The 20723-nt window shown below is 36.1% G+C and overlaps 1 protein-coding gene across 29 annotated transcripts in view; it reads left to right on the top strand.

Moving 5' to 3' along the window:
- The window catches only part of nrxn3a (neurexin 3a), a 546850-nt gene that overhangs the window by 366309 nt on the left and 159818 nt on the right, over nt 1-20723 (top strand). The gene's annotated exons all lie outside the window — the stretch shown is intronic.

Here is a 20723-nt window from a genome sequence, read left to right as displayed (position 1 = left end):
TGTCCAGTGATGACGTGACAGTTTCTTATTATTAATAGTGGAGTTTTCTTATCCTATGAGAAGACCCTGCTTCCTAATTATTCATGAGAGCACGTGCTTTCCGAAGGCAAGGCAGACCTGCCAAGCTGTGAGATTGCGTCCGCACACGGCATAATGGTCATATGTGTATTTCCATGATCCTCTGGGTTTGTTGCATGTTTTTTCCTGCGATGTTGTCAAGGCTGGCTGATACAGCAAAGCCTTTTTGTCGGGAGAGCTGTACGAGAATTTTAGAATGGCGGACTTTGTCTTTTCTCAGTTGAATTTGTTACCATTCAGACACATCACCTATATCTGTGCTGCTGTGTTTGCCTATGTTTGAAATTCTCCAGATTACCGGCAGGGCAAATGGTTGAAAAAGATAGGTCAAGAGAGCTGCTGCACTGCTATCCAGTGTGTCTGCATTCAAACCCGGAGATTCAGGAAGAGAGAAGTCCTCCTCATTTATAGTGTTAAAATAAACATGATAATCTTTATAATGATGTAACAAATTGTGGTTATGTGTATATGAAATTACAAATAACATATGTAGCAGGACATTAAATTACTTACTGTTTATTTCTTTGCATTTTAACTTTGTAAACTATAAAATCATGGGTCTCCTCAAATTTTGTGTCTCATTATGAGAGTCTACTGACAGTTGTTTGCTCTCCTCTTTTACCCCTGCTCTGGCAGTCACGCCCACTCCTTCCTCTGCTTGCAGTGCTCCACGCCCATCATAAAGCATTTTTTGAAAAAAATCTGGGGTAAACTTGAACTGAAAGAGGGGAGTTTCATGACTATTTAAAAGCATTAATATACACACTTATAATAAGCTAACACAAAGCAAGTCAATGCATTTATATACAAAATCTGTGTAACCTAAAGGGCAAAAATCTAGTTTGATGATATCTTAATGCTTGGGTTATGCACTTTGAACTATGACTAACACACTATTCATGTTCATCAGCTGAAGCAACAAACCAAGCTCTTCCAGCACTGATAGAATGCGTGTAATCATGTAGTGCATATACAGTTATTGTTTAAGGTCAAGTAGGCATCCTTCATCTTCTCATTTGTGACATGCAGTCTAAACAGTTTGCTGCTTTCATCTATGTCAGACTGTCGGATGCAATTTTTCTATGCATGATTCGATTGGATGGAAATCATGGTACTGATTATTCTACTTAGCCAATCCCCATAGACAATAATGCAGTAAAAATAGTAGGCATCCTTCATCTTCTCATTTGTGACATGCAGTCTGAGAATTTGGCTGCTTTCTTTCATGTCAGTCTGTGGATGTGATTCTTCTATGGATGATTTGAAATCATGAGACTGATTATTCTACTTGGCCAATCCCCATTGGCGATAGTGCAAAAAAAAAAAAAAAAAAAACACAGATAAAGAACTAAATGTACACTGTAAATGTATTTGTCGAAATCAAAGGGTCGAGGGTCTGCCCATGTAAGCTTCCCTCACCAACTCAGTATTACTTTTGTCATCGAAAATAAGGGTGTATTTGTATGTTGCCCAGAGCTTGGCATAAACAGAAACTTGACTGGTCATCTGTGCTAGTAATGTGACTTAAAACCATAAATGCACACGCTCTGATTATATTTAATGATAAAAGAGGTCACTAAAAAAGTCAAAGTGATTTAAATTAACCAACAATATTTTTTTTCCGCGGCATTGTGTTACTGGTGTAGAAGACATGTAAAGTTTCAGTTTGTGCCAAGCCATTTTTGTTGATGAAATTACCACTTCATCCACTTGATGTTAAATGCTTCTTTTGTACCTGAGAATGGAGTGGAACACAACACTGTAGTCTAACTTTGTTGTTTGCTGTTGTCAAGTACTCACTCATGCCTATAGACTGAAAATTATATTTTATATTACTTGATATTATTTTATGCTTTCATTCATTCATTTTCCTTCGGCGTGGTTCATTATTTATTAGGGGTCACCAGAGCGGATTGAACCACCAACTATTCCCTGTTATGTTTTATGCAGCAGGGGCCGGTTTCACCCTATCGTAGTTGTGACTTAAAGGGACACTAAATTACAACTTTCACATTGCTACATATTTTGTTAGTTGCACCACTGAACTCAGTTTAAACGTAATGCCACGTTCCAACTAAATATTTACAACAGCATCACCCCATGTATAGCGGTATAAATTAGATGAAAGCGAGACTATTTTACATTAAGGAGCTTGCTAAACATGAAGAATGTCTCTTTCTCTACTGACAGCCTTAATTTCCTCACAAATCTTTTTTTTTTTTTTTTTTTATGGTTTGTGAAGGAAGAGTTTAATTTTCTATCAAGGAGTGTTTTGTGTTAATCCATGCATGTATGTTTTCAAGTTTATCTTCATTCTGTTTTCTCTTTTAACTTTAAGGCTTATTTATACTTTGGCATGTGTATGGACCGGCGCAGCCTTCACGTGGTCGCATAGTTTTTGCTGTGGCTGCCGTCAACGCTAACGCGTACCTCTCAAAAATAGAGCTAAAAGTTGCACCAATGTGTAGCACAAGCTCTGAGATTGATCAGCTTGGTAGCTGTGAGGAGTGTGGGTGGAGCTGATAGCCGCGAGCCCCTGGAAGTGAGTGTTTACAAGTGGCGAGTTCCAAGAAGGAGCTCCAGATAGAAACTTTTGTCTTGTGTTTACCTTATGATTAAAGTTTTAGCTGCTGGTTTATTAAGGTAGCGTTCAGAAAAAAACATAAAAGTCTACTGCCTGCTAGTGTTTTGGAAGTGTTATTGCAGAGCAACACAAACAGCATGCAGTAGTATAAATGCAAGACTATGTGCAAGGCAGGCACCATGGGTCACGCTGATCACTCGATGCAAAAGTATAAACCAAGCTTTATGTGTAGTCACGACTCGCAATGCAGGTGTATGCTTCATCTGTCATTAGTGACTGACTGTAATTTAACATACTATAAAAATGTAATTTGTCATTTCATTTCCATATGACAGTTATATAAAGAATTTGAAAGCAGTTTAATGATTTACATGCTTTTTATTGGATGTTACGTCATTCAATGCGACTACACTTGACTTTACAGAGAGCTTACACCCTACTGTACCAACTATGGTCTGCCTTAAGAACATGCGGTGCAACTAAGATGAGAACAAATTTAGTTACAAACTAGCTAGTAGTTACTAAGCCCCCTAGTGTGGACTTTGTTTCATTTTAAAGGGCACATAGTTTACCCCTTTTTTTAAGATTTGATATTAATATTATGGTTCTTCTGAGTGTGCCAGTTTAAGTTCAGTTCAAAACACAATTCAGATTTTTTTTATTATAATGTGTTAAAAAGTGTTATTTTGGGGCGTGTACACAGGTTGCTGTTTTAGAGGTGTGTTGCTTCACATGAAAATTACAGTAGTTTCAAATTCCCGCCCAACGTAACAAGGGGGTAGAGCCAAGAGTTCCCCCGCTCTGTGTTCGGCAACAGACAGGCAGACAGAGAGAAGCAGCATGAGTGAGAGGATCAGCATTCAGCCGTACATGTACGATTCGGACACAGACCAAGCAGAGAGTACACAATCATCTGTTTCATTGTGTAGATTTACAGCCAGCTGTGTGCTAGTTTAAAGTTCCGAACTTGTAAACCGAGACTAATAACCACGCACACTGAATTAACTTTGACTGAGGCATCGGATGACCCACTTAGAGCCGCGACACGGCACACCAGACACGGACATTCGCATATTATTTAAAATGAAACTATTCAGATGGCGCTCTGTTGCGCAGCAGAAATAAGCAATGTCTCGAATGGAGGCTAGGCGCCGCGGACAGCCGCCGACTTGAAGTGCCGTTGTGTGTACCCTGATAGAAACCTATGTTTAGAATTCTAAAATGCATGGCGCTGCGTGGCGCGACACTGTACTTTGCCTAGCAGCGCTTCTGGTGTGCGACCTGCGGGCAAGTTTGTTATTTTATTTACAATGGAGCAACACTCACGTGAGGCAAAGGTGCTCGCACTTTCCAGCTGCACCTAGTTAAGATCACACTCACAGGGAGCTTCTGTGTCCGCGAGAAATGCAAACGTCTGAAGTTTAAGTACAATGAAATGTACACTAGTTTGCAAACCTACCTACAAACAAACTAATTTCCAAACAATAATTCCGATTACAGTGATCATGTGGTGAATGCTGATCTTGTGTTGAGCCCAACGAGCCTTACAACCAAAAATAGAGCACGGATGTTCCTTTAGTGGCATCGCTTAAACTCATGCTGAAATCGCTTGGGTGTATGGCCATACACAATAAATGCGCTATATAAATACACATTACATTACATTACATTACGTGCCTGTCAATCAATATTGGTGGGCGGGGGGACCACACTCCTACGTCAAGTTGCTGTCGATCTAAAAACCGCTCCAATTGGTCCACCGTTTTTATGTTGTTAAATTGGAAAAAAAAGGGTTTATATCACCCCAATATGACAGTCTATACACTACACTTACACACATGTCTGTCCAAACAGCTTGAAAAGTAGATTTCTCACCATAGGGGCCCTTTAAGAAAGAACTTGCGTACAGCTGGTGCAACCCTACCCAGATACCCTTCCAGCCGCAACCCAGTACTGGGAAACACACTTTAGTTGCCAGATTAGTTAATTCAATTCACTTATAGCGTATGTCTTTCGACTGTGGGGGAAACAGGAGTACCTGTAGGAAACCCTTGCAGGTTGTATCTCAGCTTTAATGCAATTTTTAAATAAATCAAGAAAAAAACAAAGCAGCTGCTTGCCATTATGACAGCAATAAGATCCAATGGACAGCCGGCCACTTTCTCTTCAAAATGGCGAAATACAGGGCTGTTGCTAGGCGCTGCTGTTGCAATGGAACGTTCTATTGAGTGTTGCCTCTTGGTCATTCTAAGCTCTTTGATTTGGGTGAGGACATGATGACACAATGTTGATATTTAAGTGAGTTATTCCTTTAGTAACATGAATGGCTAGCTAATAAATCAACTGAAAACATCAGCACAGATGCTCAGTGTCGTCAACTCTGTGGATCAAATGCTACAGAGGCATCAGTACTCGAGAACCGTGCTTAAAGCCAAGTCATCAGTCATTCTCTGTAATTACGATGCTTCTCATTTGTCTTCTCTTTTGTGTGGCAAACACTTTGAGATTATTCACAGTAGATGAGCACATTCTGCTTAAAGGATGTTCTCCATCCCTCTGAAAAGCCAGGCATGAAATACAGCCCGACAAGAATTTGGCAGAAACATTCAGAGTTGTCAATGCCGGGCGTGACGTCATCGTTCCAGGAGAAGCATTGGGTTTCCGCTCACATTTTCGGCATACGCGACGAGACCAAGGTAGCTTTGAAATGTGTAACACGATTCCCCTGCCCACAGGACATTTGCACAATGGATGGCGTCTCCGCATGTGTTTGCCGAATGGAAGTCATTCATAAAGCTTGCCACATTACGAATACATTTCCTAATCTTCTAGCTCTAGTGAATAGGGAATCAATATGCTGTGTGCTGTAATGATTATCCTTCTGTGCTTGTCGAGTTTGCATGTCACTGAAACAATCCGTGAGCAAACATAGAGTTTTTTTCTCTCCTCATGTGTCGTTATCATTGTCAATTATAAATTTCCTGGAGGCTGAAATGCCAAATATTGGCTCTTATGTTTCAGAGCAATATGCTGTCAAATGAGGTAAACGCTCAGCGATTGGCACGGCTCCTGCACAGCGTTTATGTAGTTAACAAAAAAATCTGTTAATCTCCCAAAGCAACTGTCTGATTTTTGCACAGATGAAGAGGAATGATGTGCAACTGAATGCAGACGGCTGGAAATTTGGGCTGCGATATCAGAGAGGCTGCGGCGGATGCCAGATATTCATAGTGCTGTGATATATTTTCTGGCCTTTTGTTGAGAGGGCACAGGAAATGAGAGGGAGAATGGGATTTGGAGATGTTACAAGCCAGATTTGATCTCACACCCACAAAAGCACTTGATATGTGGACAAGTGTGCTAAGCGATATGCTGTGGCTCCAATTGATGTGCTGTTTGCTAAAAATGTACTTATACTTATACTATACATATACAATGCTAAATATTTACAGTTGAAGTCAGAATTATTAGCCCTCTTGCATTATTAGCCCCCCTGTTTATTATTTCCCACATTTCTAAACGTAATATTTTTAATAACCCATTACTAATAACTGATTTATTTTATCTTTGTCATGATAACAGGAAATAATATTTTACAAGATATTTTTCAATACCATGCTATAGAGCTTAAAGTGACATTTAAAGGCTTAACTAGGTAAATCAGGTTAACTAGGTAGGTTAGGGTAATTAGGCAAGTTATTGTAAAATGATAGTTTGTTCTGTAGACTATCTATAAAAAATTTAGCTTAAAGGGGCTAATATTTTGTCCTTAAAATGGTTCATAAAAAATTAAATCTGCTTTTATTGTTGCCAAAATAAAACAAATAAGGCTTTCTCCAGAAAAAAAAAAAAAATATTATCAGACATACTGTGAAAATGTCCTTGCTCTGTTAAACATCATTTGGAAAATATTTAAAAAAGAAAAAAAATCCAATGGGGGCTAATATTTTTTACTTCAACTGTATATATATTATATATATATATGTATTTTATAGTATTTATTATTACACTAGTTATAATAATAATAAAAAGGAATTACACATTTATTCTTCAGGTTTTTTTAACATAAATATGAGAGAATAATATAAATTCAGTTTTACAGGGTCTTAAATTAATGTCATTTTAGCATAACCTGTAACAGTTTGCTTGCTAAAGTTAATGATTCACTATTTCAGTTAAGTGAAATTTATTTTTTTAAGATACATAGCTGTCAATGAATGAATTTAATGAGAACTGAAAATATAGACATGCACATCTATTTTACAAATATTATTTTAAAAAAAGGACACTGGTTAAAGAGCCCTTATTATGTTTTTTTGAAAATGACCTTACATGCAGTGTGTCAATGAAATCATTAAGCTGAAGTGTAAATATGAAAGTGCACCGTGTTTAAAACTATTGTTTCTTTAATGAAATAGTCGACTCAGAGCCGAATAAATGAATCATGTTAGGTTCGGATCAGTATAGGTAAATCAACAAATATGAAGTGCTGGATCCGGTAAAACGTGAATGCAAATTTCCCTTCAGACACTAGCAGAACACAGGGGATCACGAGACACAAAGTTGACAATCACTGAGAGATGGAGATTCGGCTGTGGGGAATAAAGGGTTAAAGTTCATTTTCAAAACAATACCACAATATAGCCAAATGTGTGCTGTTTGTTCCTCTAATTTTTCTAATCTTTGATACAACAACCAATGCTTCAATGTGGGACTTGCTGGCCGTTTTTATTAAGGGAAAGACCAGCAGAGACAATTATGTTTGGGACTTTGTCAGACTTTGACAGGGACTTTGTCAGTAACTGTTACAGTTTAACTGAACCAGTTTCTTCTTCCTCCATATCATAACATCTAAGCACATTTAAAATTATTGCCTCATTTTGTGTAGTTTGTAAAATATGTGTTTAATTGTGTGTTGTAACTTGTAATCGCTCCACGCAGCTTGTAATCATGTATATACTGTAGACTAGTGCTTGTATGGGCTGTTCACATTTTGGGTCCAAAGCCATATTGAAAACATGAAGCGTGCTTCTTCCTTTACTGATTTAAATGTGTTTCTGGACTGCTTATCCTCTGATGTTTACCTTTGCTATGGCCACCATCAGCTGTGTTGCACAGTCAATTTTTAAAATAGTTTAACTTTTGCCACTGTGTGGTTTAATACTGAATATGTGTCGTTATTACTTGGGGTCAGGTTTAAGAGTAGTGTAATATGCTGGTGTTTAACTGCAGTGCTTTAATGCATTGGGCTTTCACATACTCTGTGCTACTTCATAACCGAGGTGGGCGTTTCTCTCTGTCTCACGCTGAAACCAGTCAACCAATGACAGCAGATTAAGTCATTGGAACAATCACCTCAGATTAGCTTCATGCAAAGGAGGGGTTTGGAAACAAATGAATCGCTAAACAAATCATATGGGAGTCGTTGGGATAAGTAGGTAAAAATAATTGCATAATAAAAGTCTGTGAAAGTGTTTTTTGACCTTTCATATGACCTATATTGCATAATAGGGGCTCTTTAAATATTAATTGAAAAATCCTTGCATACAAACAAATGGAGTTTATTTGGGGCGGAGTTGTTTATTTGTTTGACCAATTGTCGCATTGTTTTTGGTTACTATTGCTAGTGTTGTGAAATTAGCATTCACATGAAAAAGAAATGCTTCAAATTAGAGGGCAGACATTACATCAATAAAGTTAATGAGGTTTTGTGTACAGCCGTTTTGTTAACCCTCCTACGCTCTTACATGAGAAGAAAAACTAGACAGTTATTGAGCAAGACAGTTTTTTTTTCCTTCTAATTGTTTTCTCATTTCTCTTCCCATCTCTAGCATTCACGATTTGCATTTTTATTTGCTCTTGTTGTGTTGATGAGACTTTTATCTTTTTATTCTGGTGATTTCGGTTGGCAGTAACGTCTCACTCCTGAGTACTGGTCCTCACAGTAATGATTACCTCTATTGAATTTCACTCTCTGGGGAAAGATGAGACTGCCAAGCAGAGCAACCCCTCCTCATGATTGAACCAAACAGACTTCTCTCGAGTAGGTAAACATGCTCAGAATAAGTTTTGGTGCAATGGTTGGGAAAATTATGGGGGGTTTTAGAAAAGAGATCTATCAAAATGCCAGTTTAGCGTATTCCCTCTTTTTAGCGCCACATTGTGCTGTGAGGTCTTTGATTGTGCTCTGCAGTTAAATCTGCCCATCTGTCTCGCTCCTCCATCTCTGAAGCATTTACAGAAACATTCGCAGACAGTCGTATCACACTTGAACTCAAAAATGAAAGAATATGAATGTTATTCATGCCGTTTCCCAAGTGCCCCGCAGGCAGAAATGGGTTTATTCAAGCCACATATCTTCTGTGGGTTTCACACTGTGATTCTGTGAGCATAACTTCTCATTTGCTAGTTAAATTAAAAACCCAATCCAAACTGAAAGCTCACAAGTTACTGAATCGGTTGAGTGCACGACATATGTCTGGTCTCACTGTCAATGTAATCGAATTACAAATCTTGTGAATTAGTGCTGTGCAATATATTATTTTAGCATTCACATCACAATTTGCGCATCTACAATATCCAGTGAGCAAATATTTAAAAAACATAAAAAAAAAACATGTTTAAAAACATCAAAAATAAAAACGGGCTACCTTGATGTCAAAACAACTTAAATTGACATGTAACGTTAGCGTCAAAAACACATGAAAAATGTTGATGTCTATTAGATGCAGTTTTGACATCATGGTAGCTTTCATGGATTGTAGGCATGCAAAATCAATGTTAAATGTGTAATTGAAGCTTTAGATTTAGCTTTAGATGAAACATCTTTATGTTGATAAACGTATTTCATGACGTCTTTTAGATTGATAAATGTCTTATTTTTGGTTATTATTTTGGTGGCCAGAAAGGCATCAATGTGTGAATGTCAAATATACATCAAGGTTTTGACATCAAATCAATTAGCATTTTTTTAACAATTATTCATGTGCTTTTTCCATTTTATACAACTACAACAAAATATAGAAGAAAAAAAACAATATAATAATAATACATATAAAATGCAATACTTAAAAACACTAACCCATGACAGAACAACCGAACAACAGAACGCAGAGGGACAAATACACATAAAAGCAAAATATATGTTAGCTGGTCAAGTAATGCACAAATAAAAGTAATTATGAAGTAACATTGTTCTTATTTTATAAAAAAAAAAAAAAAAAAAAACATTATTCTGACTATTGTTTCTGACTTTTGGTTTGGGCACATTATTAAAAACATTATAGAATATGAATAGTGAATATCATACACTCTTATTGACAGGGGTCAATGGTGATGCTTGCATTTCTTTCAATGCATTAAGGTGTTCCAATATCTGTCCCCATGTTTTACCAAATATCTCCAATTTATCATCAATTAGCATTTTTGACATGTTTTTGAGGTCTTTTTCCATTTTAATTTAAATTTTCTTTATTTAAATGCTCATTAATCAACAGTAAAAACTGTAAATAAAGCAGCGTTAGTGACTAGGGCACATTATTACACATACAGTATAAATAAAATTACTTACAACAAAATATAAAAAAGTGATAACAATTTCATAAAAAATAAAAAAAAGAATTACATGTGATTACAAATATGATTTACATTTAGTAATTTCTTTAACTTATATTTAAATGTTGAGTGGTTTGCAATACCTCTTAATTTTTATTAGAAGTGTATTTTTTAGAAATGATTGCTCTAACTGAGGCCCTGTTGCCCCTAATACATTTTTGTTTTAAAACTCATAAGTTTTGCTACAGTTATGCTTTCAGTTCACACCACCCTGGAGTTTTCGAACACTGAAAATGGAGCGTTTTGGAAGCACTGAAGACACCGTTTTACTTTTTAAAATACTGCTGCTCCGTGTCAATGTGGCTGCAGACATTTGTCTAATTGGAGCTATTTCTCAATATTACGTACTCAAAGTTCAGTCCTGCATCCTCTCCTTGTAAGTTCAGACTTCGTAAGTTTGGTATGGAAAACAAACTCCAGAGGACACCGTCGGGTAAATATTTAAAGAGAACAGTGTAGGTACTTGTTCCTGGAGGTCCGGTATCCTGCAGATTTTAGCCCCAACCCTAATCAAGCACACCTGAACAAGCTAATCAAGGTCTTACAAGGTATACTTGAAACATCCAGGCAGGTGTGTTGAGGCAAGTTGTAGCTAAACTCTGCAGGGCACTGGACCTCTAGGAACAAGATTGGTGACCCTTGCATTATAGGAAATAAAGAAAAGCAATCACTCAATGTGCAGAATCAGTTTACGTGTACATAAATTTATATGTTAACTTATCTTTGATCTCAGGCAAAACACGTTACCTGAGATCAAGTAGCTAATAGATTCAAAAGACCAAAGGGTCATTAGATGGAGACAAGATTAATTAAATATTACCTTTAACAACTTTTTTGAGATGAGATCCAGCGGTAGATCCTTGATGAACTGTCCGACATGCGCTTCTCTTACCTGTAGAGGTGCTCGCAAAGCACCTGCTGACTGTCTGGAGCTCAGACGTCTGCATATGCTATGGGGCATTCCAGAGAGTGTGTGTGGTCATGTTATGAGCGTTTTCAGCCGTAGTGTGGATGGAGATCTTTTCAGAAACGTTGGATAAAACGCCAGTGTTGATGCAAATCGTTTTTGTTCTAAAATGCTGTTTTAAAATAATACATTCTGTAAACGATGCCTGAGATGACTGACCGTACAAATGTTGTACGATTTCGTGAACAAGGTGCGAGCTGTGTAGTTATATCATAGGATTTTCAATTACAAGTCATGATTATAATTAATCAGACACAACAATTTGTGGAGACATTGAAAATTAAAACCATAGAAGAGGGAACTTTTATCATTTACAAGTGTTTTTAGGTGTAAGCATTAAATTCATTCATTCATTTTCCCTTAGTTTAGTCCCTTTATTTATAAGGGGTCGCCACAGGGGAAAGAACTGCCAACTTATCCAGCATTTGTTTTACGCAGTGGATGGCCTTCCAGCCACAACCCAGTACTGGAAAACACCCATACACTCTCACATTCACACACATACACTACGGGAAACTGGAGCACATGGAGGAAACCCACAGGTGCATGGGGAAAACATGCAAACTCCACACAGCAAATTCCCAGCTGGGGCTAGAACCAGCAACCTTTTTGCTGTAAGGCAACAGTGCTAACCACTGAGCCACCATGCTGCCCCTGTAAGCATTTCAAATTAGTTTATTTTTGCTAGTTATCTTTGCTCTAATATATTTTATTGCTTTACACTTCATCACTCCACTATAAAATCACCCCAATCATTCTAAAATTATGAATTCTTTCCAAATGGACCAGTTCAAGTCATCTGGTGAAATTGTATTCATATCTCAATATATAATCAGAAAATAATCTAAATATCGCCATGTCAGATTTTTCCAATATCCATTTAAAATGCATGTCTAGAACTTCACACTGAAGTTTCGGGCAGACAGGACTCCTACCTGCTCGCTTTTCTAATCGCCTTCTTATCTAAGAAGCTCAGAAGCAATTGCTGAGCTGATAGACTTTAAACCTCCTGACGCTCGCCGTGAGAGCGACTCTATACTGTTGACTCTTGGGATCAATCTAGCACAGTGCCTGACTGCTTAAAATACTCCATTTCAGGTATTACATTTCTGTGTGTACAGGCAAGCAATTTTGGCACGTGCACATAATGTCAGGCTGAAAAGAAGAACCTGGGATGTACGTGATCAAATTGAGCTTTCCAACGCTCTCATCTTACAGTCAAATTTGGTGGGAATGAAGCTCGGCAGCGCTATTTCCATTTCACACTTATGGAATATCAATAGGACAGGTGCGGATGAATCACGTATTTCATTTTCACTTACATTATGATCGTATGGGTGATGGTGCGACAGGTCTTTGAACTCACGCCTTGCATGCCTGACACGTGGATGAAGCACCGTTCTTGTGTCTGTCTCGCCACATCGTCTAGTAACAGTCTTGTTGCAGTTTTAATGCAGCAGTTGAAGGCTGTGTTCTTTGCTACCTGACATACTTCATGGAGATCTTCATGGTGTGTGTATTAAATCGTATCTCAAAGGCATATGCCTTCATTGCTGATTGCCGTTTACAATGATAACTGTATCAAAGCTGAGATAATTCACTAAATGAGGTGAATATATTAAGCAGCCGTCTGTCTGAAAGTGTTCAATATTCAGTATTTAGCAGTCATTCACTGTGGTCTTCTAAAAAATACACAAAAAAGAAAAATACATAATTACTTAGTGATTCCGTAAAGCCCATTCTTGTCATGGCCTCTTCAAATTATTTAGTTTTTAAATGATTTGGTTGAGTGATTGAATCAAGAACTCATTCATAAAGATGGCCTTTTTTCGTTCCTTTAATCCATATATTTTTTATGAATTTCTATAGTGATTAGATAAAAGAACCATCTTTAACAGGGTCACTTTACTTATTTAGTTCTTCAATGAATTATTATTATTATGGAATGAATTGATCGTGTATTTGAATCAATAACTCATTCATAAAGCTGGTCTTTTTACTTATTTTCTTAATGAATGAATCACAATTTTTGAATGAATCAGTTTAAATGATTGAATCAAGTACTCATTGATAGGGATGTCCTCCATTATTCCTGAATGAATTTGCATTTTTAATGAATCACTTCAGTGAATTAATTAAAACTCATTCTTCACATGATGACTTTACTTTTTTTTTTTAGTTCTTGAATGAATCAGCATTTTGTAAATGAATCAGTTGAGTGATCGAATCAAGAACTCATTCATAAAGCTGGTCTTTTTTTTACTTATTTTTTTTTTTAAAGAATGAATCACAATTTTTGAATGAATCAGTTAAATGATTGAATTACATACTTATTCATAGGGATGGCCTCCATTATTTCTGAATGAAATTGCATTTTTAAAGAATCACTTCATCGAATGAATTAAAAACTCAGGGCCACTTCACCTTTTTTGTTCTTTAATGAATCAGCATTTTTTTGAATGAATCAGTTGAGTGAATGAATTGAGAACTCATTCATGAAGATGGTCTCTTCACTTATTTCATTAATAAATTAATCACAATTTTTGAATAAATCAGTTAAGTGATTAAATTAAGTACTCATTTATAGGGATGGCCTCTGTCGTTCCTGAATTCATTTGCAGTTTTAATGAATCACTTCAGTGAGTGAATTAAAGACTCATTCTTAACATGATATCTTTACTTACTTTGTTCCTGAATGAATCAGCATTTTGTGAATAAATTAATTGAGTGATTGAATTAAGAGTTAATTCATAAAATTGACTTATTTTGTTATTGAATCACAATTTTTAAATGAATCAGTTAAGTCATTGAATCAAAGACTCTTTCATAAGGAAGGCTTCTTTACTTTGTTTGTTCCCAAATGAATTAGCATTTTAATTAATCACGTCAGTGAATGATTCAAAGCATCATTTATAACATGGTCACCATTTTGTGAATGAATCGATTATGTAATCGCTTCAGAGAATGTTTAAATAAAAACAAAATAAATATAACAATAAATAAAACATTGTTCAGTTCTAAAATGGTTCAAGTTATTTGAACGAATTTCCTACACAAATATAGTAATCAATGACAGATGTTTTACATTTATTTAATTTTCAGAAAGAGTAACTAAACATTCTCACTAAAATTAATTGTACAGCACATAATATAATATTAATTTATAGTTAATTACATTTGCTTAAGATATTTAATGAATAATATCAGCTGATTTTAATGTTTTCACTCGGTTCAATGAGCGTTATGAGTGGTTATCAGCTGATAGATATGGCCGAGTAGGGGCCTTCTGCATCTACTGGTAGGCTTAAAAGGCTGTTATCATCCATCCACATGGTTAATCAGCTATAAGTCACATATGTCAATGATAATTATTCATATTATTTATTTATTTATTTATTTATTTATTTATTTATTTATTTATTATTTATTAAATGTCACATTAATTGTATTTCTGGATCTGGAGTCTCCTCTATTAGTATAGCTGATCAACCATGTGGATGGATGATAACAGATGATAACCTCTACAGGCACATATCCATCAGCTGATAACCACTGATAATGCCCATTTAATGCCCGAGTGATAAAATTCGAGGTGGGTGATAATATTTTATTATGTTATTTAAAAATATATTTATTTTTATAATATTGACTTAACTTATTTAGAATATATATTTATCTCTATTATCAATGCTTGAAATGACCATGATTTTGTACTGGACCTTGCAATTCATTTATTAGCTAAACAAATAATTGCATTGTTTAAACTCAAGGGCTTCATTAATTTTCATGTTATAGATTTTGAACCCAGAGAACTATTTGAATTATGACTGCAAAGTGTGACATTTGAGGTTTGCTTAATATTTCATTTGCACTACTTTCGGGTCAGGACCTGCAATGTTGATTGCTGCAAACTATTGTATTAAATATTGCTTTCCAGACATTTTCTGCAACTTGAAAGGTTTCAGTAACATTCACATCAGCTATACACTCATAAATACACATATCACAGTTGCAAAGCGTTATTATCTATTGCTTTTTTCCAACATTTGTTGTTATTTTGCTACCTTAAAAAGTTTCAGTAACATATTCACATCAGGTACAGAATACAAACATAAATACACATATCGCATTGCAATATACGTAAATTTCATGAAAGGTCTGGCTTTTTTCCGTTATGCTCTCTTAAGATAATTGACTGGGTATTGATGATTCACTCTGTGTATTCTAGGTCAGAGAAAAACTATCCATTAAGGTAGAATACCCTCCATTTGAAGAAATACCGCCCTTTTGCTTAATGGAAAATTTTAACCAAGGCAGCCATTAGTGCTCGAAACCTTAAAATAAAACCCTCAGGCTTTGAGACATACATTGTATGCGTCTCAATAAGTGGTTTTTTTTCCTGCTTGTGGGTTCTGTTCTCATTTGAATGCTTATCAGGTTAAGATTCACATTAGCCGGGTTGTTTGAAGCTGCCAGCTAATTTATTAAAGAACATCCTCTATTCCACAGGCAGACGCTGCTTTTGAGTAAACCGTTGACACTGCTTCCTCCTTATGAAAATGTTCCGCTGCATTTCCCCTTTTTACGTCTTGATCTGAAATGCATGATGAGAAATATCGGCGAGCTCATCAAAATGCAGAAAGAACGGCACACTTAGGTTTCTTAATTGTTTTAAAAGCCTCACAGTCATTACATGTCTGACATAACAGCGCAAGTCTAAAGCACCTCCAAATCATTCAAGAAAATATCCTTTAAGTGCTTTCTGAGTAAAAAATGCAATACCAACAGAATCCGTTCCCCTGCTTATGATATTAAATGCATTATGAATAATTTTCATTCAAACACAGACAAATATAAGTGCAAATGAGGCTCGGTTCAATCTTGTCCATGAGCGCCTATGGCGACAACACGTCTCCAGCTGTGACTCCATCTGAAAATCATATCTCTGTATTTTAGGGATGAAGTGTGATATGTGATATGCATCTCTATATTTTATGCATTTTAATATTTGCATTTAATCGGATTTTGGTATAATATATGTATTTGTTCAAAACATGCCCAATATTGTCCACTGAAATAATTCATATAGGCTATGAAAGCAAATATTTTAAATACTGAATGCACATTTTGTGCAATAGCTGATTAAAATGACAGGATCTTTTAACATTGTAACATTACTACTGTATATAAAAACAAACAAACCAACTTTTTGATTATCTCATTATAGTGCTGTCATAAAATTACACTTACTTGTAGGTTTTAAAGTCTGCATATGACACCATAGGCATTAAGGCAAAAAGCATTAAGGGCATGTTTGAAACCACTTTTGCTTTTTTAAACGCAGGAACATGGTCTAACAGGGTTGTGCTTATTATCTTAATGAGATTTAGGTGTGTTTTGAGCATAATGTGCTTTAATCCAATCAGAGTATCATCTTCAACTCCCTTTTAAAGTAAGTTGTGTCATGCTATCGTGCATTTGCTATTTACATGGCGGATTTTGAAAGTGGAAAAACTGATCATCTGCAGCGAGGATAAAGAATGAATCTCCTCCATTAGCCCTCTTTACTTTCTCTTTATTTTACTTTTAGTCTTTATTACTTTACTCCTTTACTTTCATGGATAAGGAAATGGTGGAAATTCACTCCACTGAAGACGTCCATTAGTCTGCATATTTAATTTAGTTTGTTAAGCGCAAATACTTGTTTCAGAACTATTCTAAATTCAATTCTAATTTCCAGCAAATGAATAAATGAACAGTTATAATAAGTGTGGTAAAAAAACTGAGTTATAACTAAACACATATACTATTCTTATGCCCCAAATGATGCAAATGGATTTGCTATTTAAACATCATGGTGCAAAAGGTGAAAATTACAGTTGAGCTGGTCTGAAAATAGCAAAATTCACGCCATACACATCTTGTGCCTTATTGCGCCAGGTGTATAATAGGACCCAATAATTGGCCAACAAATACCAGTACTTTCACATTAGCATTTTTATTTGTTTGTTTTGGTGCACCTTGGGCTGTTCGACAACAGAGTTCAGTAATTTTGGCTAGTGTAAACACTATTTTCTGAACTTGGTTCCGTATCTGCGCAAGGGGGTGTTTTGGGGTATTGTTTGTGCAAACTCTGTTATGGTTTACTTAAAATGTGAACGCAATTGCACAAAATCACATATTGTAAGAAGGCCTCTATAATAACTTTAACTGGTCAAATAGTGTATTTATGCATTTGTTAATTTTTATGACATGCATAACTGACATGCTGCAATCAGAACGAATATACATCTATTTCTGTTCAACTTCAGCAAAAAGATCCTCTTCTCATTCATTTAAATGATACATTACAGTACATTCATGACAATTATTGTGTTTACTGTTCTCTGTTGGCACAAATTACATTTTTCAAAGTTCAAACCTGAGGCACCAGCTTTTTTGCGTCTCCTCCCACTTTACTGTTACCTAGCAACATCTGTCATAGTGATGATGCAAACATACCAGGGATCAAAAAAAAAAAAAAAAAACATCTGAACATAGTCCAGCGGGGGCAGGGGGAGGAGCGGTCAACCAAACTTGGGTATGAACCAATAAATTGAACCCAATATGAAAGCAAGTGAGTCAGAATAACTGCACTCCTGTGTTATTCCACTCAGCCAGTTTGGTTCTCTGTATTCCATCATGTTTAGCAGAAACATGCATGCAGAAGGCTCATGTACCTCTGAAAGTAAATGAGAATAGCCTATCTGCATGACTTTCTAATATTTTCAAATTAAAGAATATACCTGTAAAATGTAAGTTACAATGAAAACACCCCATATCAAACACATTAAACAGCATAAGTAGTTGGCAGCAATAACCTCATGGGCAGTAAGTGGACATTTACAGTGGCATCATTACAAGTTTGAATCCCATCACACAGATCTCTCTCTCTCTCTCTCTCTCTCTCTCTCTCTCTCTCTCTCTCTCTCTCTGAAAAAATGGCTGTGTATGTGAGCAGAAGGAGGAAAATTGAAAATAACACACAACATAATGTAGTAATTGTTTTTTCAAGCATGATACAAGCAAGAGTCTTAACTGATTTTAGTTACTATATACAAATGGATGATTTGGAAACTTTCGAAAATATTTGGTGCTATAATAATGCTTTGTGTTGCGTAGATGAAAACAATGTTGTTTTTACACTTATTTGAAATGCATAGTTTTTCATTGATGTAAATTGAGTTGACTAATTTATAGTAATATTGTGTTTGTTTTAATGTAATAAAGTTTTTGTAAAAATCAAAAAATCTCTCTCTCTCTCTCTCTCTCTCTCTCTCTCTCTCTCTCTCTCTCTCTCTCGCTCTCTTGTTCTCTCCAACTTTGGTTTTTCAAAAACAAAACAAACAAACAAAAACCTGCATATGCAATCTCACTACCAACAGCAAATGTATTAGAGCACCTGATGAGGCAAACCACTTAAAAAGAATACATGCTATATCTTAGGAGTTATTTCAAAGCTTTTATATAAGTTATCTATAAAGATATAAAACATCAGTCATGTTTAAGGCACATTGGATTATGCACTTTCTCCTCAGCAGCTTACTCTGTGTCCTTCACTATTTTTTCTGACACACTCATATCAAACTACTTTAAATTGATATAAACAATTTTGCCTCATGCCATTTTGTTTATAAAAATACTATATAATGTATGAACTCGATAAACCGCCGAGCCTTATCTTTGACACTATTGGTGCGATCCGTCAGAAGCACGCTTCTCATATAACTCCAGATTCATAACTTCTTGATACATCTGCCACATCTTGCATATACATTACATGCTGCTGCCCCGCTGTCCTGCCAAGCTGTCATGGGAAAGATTCACTGAAGTCAGCGACTCAAATTGAGAATGAGAGCCGTAAAGGGACCGCGAGATGGAGGGGGCTGATATATATTGTGTGAGTGCATGATCCGCTCCAGGGCCAGATGTTCCACTTGACAGGCCCCTCGAGTGGAGGGCACTTCTGCCAGCTGTCTGCCTTTCTAGTGCACATGCAGCCATTTGTTGGAAAAGCAAGGGGAAAATCAACAGAATGGATTTGCACCGCGATCCCTCTGTTGCTACTGTTGTCCAAAACAAATAATCCTGTGGAATTGCAGTTTACCCAATAATGTTTTTGTTTGCCGTGACAGCATCCTTTGAGTTTGGGTATGCGGCGGTCAGATCGGAGAGAGTTATTGCCCTACCTTTATTCTTTTCGCATTTACCTTTTTCTTCTTATAATACATGATAATAGCAGAATTCATTCATCAAAGGCTCCTGCTGTTATTCCCTGGAAAGAGTTATATTTAACTTGGATAGGTCACAGCATTTTCCAGCAGGCTCTGCTGAGAATATGAGCCTGAAGAATTATGACTTTTCTGACCCAGGTGTGGGCATTATTCATGCTTAAGATCCGATCGCTAGTGCGAAGAGAAGGCTGCTAAGAGCAGCCGCTGACAACTTAAAAATGTCAGGACTTTTCTCGGAGTCTTTGGCCTAGTTGTGGAAACTTGAAGAGGACATTTTAGTGGCATGTCATTGGTTCTTGTAGAGTACTACTAGTGATTCAGATGTGACAGTGTGCAGGTTTGTTCTGATTTGGCTGCTGCATTCGGAGTGATGTGGAAGTGAATTGTACAGTGGGTGACACTTCAAAATGACTATTAACGCAGCGTTTCGCTCCGGTATTGAAGGATTAAGAATTTGTTTTCAGGTGTGACAGCAGTAACAGGCGCAGTGCTATGCTGCCAGGGCAAACAAAGGGACGGGATCCGAATGGACTGAAATATACAATAGCTTTAAATACCCTGCTACTTGTAAATGAAGATGAAATAATTCCTTCTATCCTACCTCAATAAATTTCATTTTTACTCCTGATATTTGGGGCCAGTTAATCAGGTAGTGATGATTTTGTTCACTTTGACTCATTGGATGGAAACAATGCTTGTCTTTTACGCACATCTTTAATGCGGTTTTGTGCATAAATTGAATTCGCATCTTTAGATGGAAACATAGGTATCGAATGATTGAAAGAACAAGAAAACAATTAATAGAAAAATATTTATTTTCATCTGAAATATGCTATTTATTAGTAAAATGTCAATGTAATAGGTCACACTTTATTTTGGTGGACCGTTTGTTAAATTGCATCTACATGTCAACTAATTCTCATTAGATTATAAGTAGACTGTTAGGTTGGGGTTAGGGTTGGGGTTAGGGTTATGGTTAGTGTAAGTTGACAAAATTTTTTATAGTCAGTTAAATAACTGTTGAAGAAGCAGTATCAACAGATATTAGGCAGACAGTTTACTAATTCTCAAATGGACCATAAAAGTAAAGTGTTACCATGTGATAATATTAAATGTAAACATATTCACTGTCAAGGTTGATAATTGTAAAGCATTATTGTAAAATACAATATAGTATAATATAATATATAATAAAAAAAATGATTTA

The sequence above is a fragment of the Danio rerio genome, chromosome 17, assembly GCF_052040795.2.
Source record: "Danio rerio strain M-AB ecotype USA chromosome 17, GRCz13ab, whole genome shotgun sequence".
Lineage (NCBI taxonomy): Eukaryota > Metazoa > Chordata > Actinopteri > Cypriniformes > Danionidae > Danio > Danio rerio.
Note: the sequence above shows the minus strand (reverse complement) of the source record. Positions and strands in the feature narration are given on the sequence as shown.